Source organism: Lactuca saligna, chromosome 3 (genome assembly GCF_052625555.1).
Source record: "Lactuca saligna cultivar CGN05327 chromosome 3, ASM5262555v1, whole genome shotgun sequence".
Classification (NCBI taxonomy): domain Eukaryota; kingdom Viridiplantae; phylum Streptophyta; class Magnoliopsida; order Asterales; family Asteraceae; genus Lactuca; species Lactuca saligna.
This window is the reverse complement of record NC_136419.1, coordinates 34,993,447-35,003,178: the sequence shown is the minus strand read 5'-3', so window position 1 is coordinate 35,003,178 and position 9,732 is coordinate 34,993,447.

Here is a 9,732-nt window from a genome sequence, read left to right as displayed (position 1 = left end):
CTTTAGACTCGGCGAGTGGGGTCGGGGTGTCTAGACTCGCCGAGTTGCCTTTGCACTCGACGAGTCCGGTCAAGTTGACCGTTGACCTGTATGTAATTTAGTAGGGTCAGTTGTCTTGTTTGATAAGATCATTAATAAAGGTATGTGGTATTATAGGGAGCCTGCAGATTAGTGGATCGAGTGCGAGTAGCTCGAAGGGTTTATAGCTTGCATACTACGAGGTGAGTCTTCTCACTATACTTCACCCGGAAGGGTTTGACTGCGTGACCGGAAGGTCGTATGTGTTATATTTATGCTATGTCTAGAGAGGTAGATGCTTTATATGTGATGTATGCTTATACGGGCCGGAAGGCGAGACTTTATGTGATAGAAAGAACGGTATGATGTATGACTTATGTGTTATGTGTGATATGTTATATGTGTTATGTTTTATACTACTATGGGCCGGAAGGCAAAATACTATGGGCCGGAAGGCAATGAAATACGGGCCGGAAGGCGATATGTTATGGGCCGGAAGGCGATTATGTTACGGGCCGGAAGGCAATGTTATGTGGACCGAAAGGTCCGGGCCGGAAGGCGTATGTGGGTAAGTCGTATACTGGGGAACTCACTAACCATTTATGCTTACTAGTTGTGTTTATGTTTTTCAGGTACTAGCGATGACCGTGGGAAGGCGCCGGCGTGACACGTACACACTGCCATTGCTGAAGATCTTGAGGACTTATTATTTATACTTTTGCAATAAACTTGGAATAAACTCTTTTGTCGAATAATGATGTTTTATTTTAAATGAAAAATTTATTTGAAAATCTGAGCTGTTACAATTGGTATCAGAGCCTTGGTTTGAGGGATTCGGGTGTACTTTCGGGTGCAACTGAACTCAGACCGGGGATTTGAGGAAAAACCTTTTTAAATAATAAGGACACAACATTTCATAAATGGTAAGGCGGTAAAACAAGAATGGAGCAGTGTGTACGATCAGCCAGCGCCCGAACGGTAAAGATCCCCAGAATACCTTACAATGTTATATTATGCACTGAATTATGAATTGTTATGCATGCTAGAAGACTAGGTATACATGATAGGACTAGAATGGCCTGTTTTGTGATGCCTTGTCTAGGGAGATTGCTTATATGAGATATTTGGTAGCGTGCAAGTAGATAGTGCATACTAGAGGTAGAGTACTCATTATTCGGGATTTGGGGAGGAAGATTTGGGACGAATACTGATACGGTGTGGTCGGTAGTATTGGGCCCGTACTACCGAAGACACCGGATCAGTGGAAGACCCAAGTAAGAATCCCTGGAAATCGGAGACTGAGTAGGGCGCGTATCGAGTACAATTGTACTTGGTGGAGTCTCTGATGATTTTATGTTGTATTTCAGAGACATCATGGTCATCACACGCAATGGTGCGAGTTCGAGCGGTGCGAGTGACGAGGAGATTCGTCAGATTATTCAGGAAGAGGTAGCTGCGGCGGTTCGGGCTGAGATCCCGGAAATGTTTGGGTCTATTAAGACCACTCTGATGGAAGAGTTTGAGGAGCGGTACGCCGCACTTACTGAAGCTGCAGTCGCTGCCGCTACCGCAGCTGTGGCTGCTGCTAGGCCGCAAGGGGGTGATTCATTACTATTCAGGGAATTCAGCAACACGAAACCCCCTGAATTTGATGGGACGCAGGATCCAATTGCGGCTATGAGGTGGATCGCCGACATCGAGGGGTGCTTCTATACTTGCTCATGCCCGGAGCACTTGAGGGTACGGTTCGCCTTGAACCAGCTCCGTCTGGGAGCGAAGGATTGGTGGAAGTTCGTGACGGCGAACTTCACTCAGGCAGAGATTTCAGCGGTGACATGGGAGAGGTTTACGGAGATGTTCAGGGACGAGTACGTTCCCCCGGTGGAGAGGGAGCGATTGATTCAGGAGTTCTTGACCCTTAAGCAGGGTACTGATTCCGTGGCAGTGATCACGCGGAAGTTTCATGAGAGGGCAATGTTCTGTCCTGAGCTGGTATCTACAGAGCAGTCGCGGATGAGCCGGTATTTGGGCGTTTTGAAGAGGGAGATCCGGGAGTTTGTGTCAAACTCCACCTATCGTACTTTCACTGAGCTTCAGGCGAACGCCAGGAAGCGCGAGATCGAGTTGGAGACTCAGGCGAGGGAGGAGGCTGAGTCTCGGCAGGTGGATCGACGGCCGGCTCAGTCTCAGCCGGCAGCCAAGCGGACTAAGTTCGCTGATTCGAGGATGGGAGGTCCGAAGGGTCGCACTTGCGTGAAGTGCGGCAGGAGTCACGAGGGGGTGTGTCGAGCTGGTGGTTGCTACAAGTGTGGCAAGGAGGGACATATTGCCAGGGATTGCCCTAAGGGGTTTATGGTTTGCTTTCACTGCAACCAGACAGGCCATCGGAAGGCCGAGTGTCCGCAGCTTCGTCAGGGAGCTACACCTACTACCAGGACTACTGAGACCCGACCGGCGAAGGTCGAGGCCCCGAGGGCTCGCGGGAGAGCCTTTCAGCTGACTGCGGAGGAGGTCCGCGCTGCGCCCGATGTTGTGGCAGGTATGTTATCATTCACGTATTTACTTAAAGGTCGAAATGCCATGCTTATGTTAATGTATGTGTAGGTACTTTCCTTGTGAACTCTATGCCTGCTCTAGTGTTATTTGATTCGGGTGCGAGTAGATCGTTTGTATCGTTAGCTTTTAGTCAGCACATCGGCATTAGTCGTGAGCCGTTAAGTCGGCCTTTGAGCGTTTCTATTGCGGCTGAGAGGGTGGTTTGTGCTACGGAGGTTCTTCGAGGATGTGTGCTAAAGATCTTCGGGGTCGCGTTCCCGATTGACCTAATTCCTATTGCGATGGGGGATGTCTGTGTCATCATAGGCATGGACTAGTTGAGCCGATTCAGCGCTGTCATCGACTGCGAGCGTCAGCTGGTGACTATACGAGACCCTAGTGGGGGAGTTCTTACGGTATACGGCGAGGGTACCCGTTCGGGATTAGCCTTTTGTTCGGCCGCTAGGGCGAGGCAATGCCTACAACGGGGATGTAACGGTTTTGTGGCTTATGTGATGGATACGCGGGAGACTTCCGAGAGACCGAAGACTCTGAAAGAGGTTCCAGTGGTGCGCGAGTTTCTAGATGTTTTTCCCGAGGATTTGCCGGGAGTACCTCCTGCGAGGCAAGTGGAGTTTGGTATCGATCTAGTTCCAGGGGCTGCGCCTATTGCGAAGGTGCCTTATCGTCTTGCACCTCCAGAGATGCAAGAGTTGTCCTCGCAACTTCAAGAGTTGTTGGGGAAGGGATTTATTCGGCCGAGTAGCTCGCCGTGGGGAGCACCGATTCTGTTCGTCAAGAAGAAGGATGGTTCACACCGGATGTGTATCGATTACCGGGAGCTGAACAAGGTGACGGTCAAGAACCGCTATCCGTTACCGAGGATTGATGATCTATTCGATCAGCTGCAAGGGGCATCTTGGTTTTCCAAGATTGATTTGAGATCAGGGTACCATCAGGTAAGAGTACGGGATGAGGACGTCCAGAAGACAGCATTTAGGACGCGGTATGGGCATTACGAGTTCGTGGTGATGCCTTTTGGGCTCACCAATGCCCCAGCAGTGTTCATGGACCTCATGAACAGGGTATGCAGGCCGATGCTGGATCGGTCCGTGATTGTATTTATCGACGACATTCTGGTGTATTCGCGGTCTAGAGAGCAGCATGAGGGACATTTGAGGGAGGTCCTTGAGGTACTGAGGTCGGAGAAGCTATATGCAAAATTCTCCAAATGTGACTTCTGGTTACGGGAGGTCCAATTTCTGGGGCACGTTGTAAATCAGGCAGGGATATTGGTCGATCCGGCCAAGGTGGAAGCGGTGATGAGTTGGGAGGCACCGAAGTCACCTTCTGAGATCAGGAGTTTCCTTGGGTTGGCGGGGTACTATCGGAGGTTCATTAGGGACTTCTCCAAGATCGTGGTGCCGCTCACCAGATTGACCCGGAAGGGTGTTATATTTTCATGGGGACCCGAGCAGCAGACTTCCTTCGAGACACTTCGTCAGAGACTGTGCGAAGCCCCAGTATTAGCTCTCCCGGAAGGGATGGAGGACTTTGTCGTATATTGCGACGCATCGATTTCAGGACTGGGTGCAGTGTTGATGCAGAGGGGCCATGTGATAGCCTATGCATCGAGGCAGCTGAAGCCTCACGAAGCGAGATATCCCACGCATGACTTAGAGTTGGGGGCAGTAGTGTTCGCCCTCAAAATTTGGCGTCACTACCTGTACGGGGTTCGTTGTACCATATACACGGACCATAAGAGTTTGAAGTATTTGATGGATCAACCCAACCTAAACATGCGTCAGAGGAGATGGTTAGACGTGGTTAAGGATTATGACTGTGAGATCCTATACCACCCAGGCAAGGCTAATGTGGTAGCCGATGCATTGAGTCGTAGGGCGGAGAGCACTCCATTGCGGGACGTATGTTTGAGATTGACGGTGATGACTCCGGTATTAGATGCTATTCGTGGGGCACAGGCCGAGGTTGTGAAATATGGGATGCAGAAACAGGAGCGGGTCGTCGGGTTGATTTCAGAGTTCGTTATGGATGGACGGAGACTTCTGACGTTTCAGGGTCGGATCTGGGTACCATTCGTGGGCGGTACACGTGTTACTTTGATGGAGGAGGCACACAGATCGAAATTCTCGATCCATCCCGGTGCTACGAAAATGTATTTGGATTTGAGGAAGGAGTATTGGTGGCCTTGCATGAAGAGAGACGTCGCTTGGTTCGTTGAGAGGTGTTTGACCTGCCGTAGGGTTAAGGCCGAGCACCAGAGACCGCACGGTAAATTGCAACCCTTAGAGATTCCTGAGTGGAAGTGGGAGCAGATCACGATGGATTTCATCACCAAATTGCCGAGAACTGCCAGGGGAGTCGATGCGATTTGGGTGATTGTGGATAGGTTAACAAAGAGTGCACACTTCCTTGCCATTAGCGAAAGTTCATCAGCAGAGAAGTTGGCAGAGTTATACGTGAGAGAGATAGTATCTCGGCATGGAGTGTCGACCTCGATTGTTTCGGACCGCGATGTACGTTTCACTTCCAGGTTTTGGAAGAAATTCCATGAGGAGTTGGGTACTAAGCTGCATTTTAGTACCGCATACCATCCCCAGACCGACGGTCAGAGCGAGCGGACGATTCAGACATTGGAAGACATGCTTAGAGCGTGTGTGTTAGACTTCGGGGGTAGCTGGGATGCGCATCTGCCGTTGGCTGAGTTTTCCTACAACAACAGCCATCATTCGAGCATTGGTATGCCACCTTTTGAGTTGTTGTATGGTAGGAGGTGTCGGACTCCCATTTGTTGGGGAGAAGTGGGACAGAGAGTGATGGGCAGTACAGAGATCGTACTTCAGACGACCGAACAGATTCAACGGGTGAGGCAGAGGTTATTGACCGCCCAGAGCCGACAGAAGAGTTATGCGGACAGACGCCGGTCCGAGCTCGAATTCCAGGTCGGCGACTTCGTTCTCCTAAAGGTTTCTCCTTGGAAAGGAGTGATTCGGTTCAGAAAGAGGGGCAAATTGGGGCCCCGGTTCATAGGTCCATTCCGGGTAATTGCAAGGGTAGGTCGGGTAGCTTATCGGTTGGAGTTGCCAGCGGAGCTGAGTCAGATTCACAATACCTTTCACGTATCGCAGTTGAGGAAGTGTATAGCCGATGAAGCGGCAGTGGTTCCGTTAGGGGATATTCAGGTGGATGCAAGCCTGAATTACGCTGAGAGACCAGTAGCTATCAGGGATCGGAAGATCAAGGTTCTACGGAACAAGGAGATACCCCTGGTGTTGGTTCAGTGGCAACATCGGAAGGGATCGGAGATGACTTGGGAGCCGGAAAGTGAAATGCGGGAGCAATATCCGGAGTTATTCGCAGAATGAGACTTCGAGGGCGAAGTCTAGTTCTAGTGGGGGAGAGTTGTAACAGCCGGAATTTCAGGTATTTCTTTAAATTATTTTTAGGGCATATTTAGGAGGGGACTCGGTGAGTTGGTGCCTGACTCGCTGAGTAGGACCACGGTCTTGGTCACAGATTCGCGACGGGACTCGACGAGTCCATTAGGGACTCGGCGAGTCGACGCTGTTCAGCTGAAACCCTAGCCATTTTGATTCTAAATCGTATATAATGTCTTTAGGGCCGTCATGTCTCGTCTTTTGGCCGATTGAAGATAACTCAGGAGTCTGTGGGCATCTGGAGCAAGGGTGTGGGCTAGGGGAAGCTTGAAGAGGTTGTTAGACAAGGAGAGGCAAGGTGGTGATCAAAGGAGGTTCAAGGGGTCGAGTTCTGAAAGTTGGGGACACAGGGAACACGTTTCCAGGTAATCTTCGGATCATATCTGTAGCTTTTACGTTGTATGCGAATCTAGGGTTTAGGAAACCCATTTAAGGATTTGATAGATTATAGTGTTGTTACAAGAGTTTAAACCCCTGAAATAGTATATGTGAAGGTCCAGGAAGCCCCATATCTATATATTATAAAATCATGCGAAGTACAGGAGGCAGTTGATTGATTGCATGGCGAGGACTCGCCGAGTCCAATGATCAGACTCGGCGAGTAGCTTGAAGATTCACTAGGACTCGCCGAGTTGTTCTTCAGACTCGGCGAGTAGCTTGAAGACCTACTGGAACTCGTCGAGTCGTTCTTTAGACTCGGCGAGTGGGGTCGGGGTGTCTAGACTCGCCGAGTTGCCTTTGCACTCGACGAGTCCGGTCAAGTTGACCGTTGACCTGTATGTAATTTAGTAGGGTCAGTTGTCTTGTTTGATAAGATCATTAATAAAGGTATGTGGTATTATAGGGAGCCTGCAGATTAGTGGATCGAGTGCGAGTAGCTCGAAGGGTTTATAGCTTGCATACTACGAGGTGAGTCTTCTCACTATACTTCACCCGGAAGGGTTTGACTGCGTGACCGGAAGGTCGTATGTGTTATATTTATGCTATGTCTAGAGAGGTAGATGCTTTATATGTGATGTATGCTTATACGGGCCGGAAGGCGAGACTTTATGTGATAGAAAGAACGGTATGATGTATGACTTATGTGTTATGTGTGATATGTTATATGTGTTATGTTTTATACTACTATGGGCCGGAAGGCAAAATACTATGGGCCGGAAGGCAATGAAATACGGGCCGGAAGGCGATATGTTATGGGCCGGAAGGCGATTATGTTACGGGCCGGAAGGCAATGTTATGTGGACCGAAAGGTCCGGGCCGGAAGGCGTATGTGGGTAAGTCGTATACTGGGGAACTCACTAAGCATTTATGCTTACTAGTTGTGTTTATGTTTTTCAGGTACTAGCGATGACCGTGGGAAGGCGCCGGCGTGACACGTACACACTGCCATTGCTGAAGATCTTGAGGACTTATTATTTATACTTTTGCAATAAACTTGGAATAAACTCTTTTGTCGAATAATGATGTTTTATTTTAAATGAAAAATTTATTTGAAAATCTGAGCTGTTACATATATATGTATCCTTTTGTGCTGGAAACCCTAACCCGATGGATCATTGATGCAACTGCCACCTTCACCTTATGCCTCCCATCTCCGGCGCACCTCCTTCTCATTCTCCCCAGCCGCCGCCATTAAAAGCCTAGTCTAGCCGCCATGCATGAAGACTGCCGCCACCACCCACTCCGTTCGCTGTTCCAACCAGCAGGGGCCCATTTTCGCCGCTCCTTCGCCGCAGAACGCCACAATATCCTCATTATTGGAGACGCCGTGTGCATCAGAGGTTTGCTGAGATCGAGGAATACCGACGGCGTCGTCACAACGTGATTCATGAGCAACAGGGAGCTCTCGGTGTTGGAATTAATCGATTATTTACCAAGGTCACGTGATTATGCATATGGTTGGGTTTAGATTTATTTATAGTTTTATATGTTATGTTTTTATTAATAGTTTATTAGGTAGAATAGGTATTTTGGTTTGACTGAATTTGTTGGAGTTGTACGTTGAGAAAGTAACGTTGGAAGATTGAGTCATGGGTGTACCGGTTCTTTAGGTGAAGTAATGGGTAGATCTATATGGCTACTTTCATGCTCACGTGGTACTCTGTAAGGCTATATATTGCCATCTCTTTTCATGAATAAAGTGGGTGTTTTTTCCTCTGTTAACTTCTGGACTCTTCCTCTTTTCTTTTCATTAACTATTTTATATTGTGAGCTTCCTTTCATCCGTGAGTTCTGACATTTGAGTGGGAGACTTCAGAATTCAGAATCAACATTTGGTATCAGAGCACCAAGGTTCTGTTGAAGGGGGTGTAAGTTCTTATAACAAGAAAAGATGCAGCTCCATCCTTGATGATCCTTGTTCCGGGTTAAAGAGAGCCTAACCAGAAGCGGGGAAGAGAAGCGGAAAGAAATCAGAACGGGTGAGTTTTGATTTTGCTTACTCATAGCTGGTAAAAGAAAACAGAAGAATCAGGAGCTTGGTTTTCTTGACTGGTGGAAGAGGAGTCTCAATTGGAACGGGTTGGATCTGAAAAGTTTGGGGCTGTCATAAGAAAAGAAAAATGGCGTTGGCAGTAAAAGATGGTGGTTCAATGTCATATCAGATTCCGGTTTTGACCCCAACCAACTATCCAGTATGGGTAGTCAAAGTAAAGTTCATCATGGATGCACATGGCATATGGGAGACTGTTGAAGCAAAGACATCGGGTGGAGAATCGGATCCAAAGAAGAAGAAACAAGCTCTTGCTTTCTTGTTTCAAGCAATACCAGAAGAGATGGTGTTGCAAATGTCCGATTACACCGATCCAAAAAGGGTTTGGGAAGGATTAAAAACTCGGTATTTGGGTGTGGATCGGATAAGAACGACTCGATTAGCAACTTTGAAGAGGGAACTAGAAAGCTTGCGTATGAAGGAGGGAGAAACCGTTGATGATTTTGCAGCCAAGTTGAGTGGTTTAGCTTCGAAAGCACGGAGTCTCGGATATGAACTTGAAGAAGTTGACTTGGTGAAAAGGTTACTTGATTCTATGCCCAAGTCCTTTCTTCAAATTGTGGCGTCGATTGAGCAATGCTTTGAGTTGGATACGATGTTTTTTGATGAAGCCGTCGGTAGACTAAAGGCATATGAAGAGTGCATCAAAGGATCCGAGAAGGTGGAGGACATTTATGGTGGGTTGTTGTTGTCAAGAGAAGAAAAGTCGGATGGTTGTATGCATTGTGGCGGTGGCGGTTCGCATCGGGATGGCTTTGGACGTGGCCGGGGAAGAGGTCGTGGGTTCGGGAGGAACCAAGATGGTAAGGAACGTGTTCGGGACAAGAGTCACGTAAAATGCTACAAATGCGGTGAATTCGGTCATTACAACAACGAATGTCCAAAGTGGGAAAAAGAAGCAAACTTGATCATTGAAGATGAACCGACATTATTGTGAATGGAGTGGAAAAATAACCGATTAAGGGGGTGATTGTTGGAATTAATCGATTATTTACCAAGGTCACGTGATTATGCATATGGTTGGGTTTAGATTTATTTATAGTTTTATATGTTATGTTTTTATTAATAGTTTATTAGGTAGAATAGGTATTTTGGTTTGACTGAATTTGTTGGAGTTGTACGTTGAGAAAGTAACGTTGGAAGATTGAGTCATGGGTGTACCGATTCTTTAGGTGAAGTAATGGGTAGATCTATATGGCTACTTTCATGCTCACGTGGTACTCTGTAAGG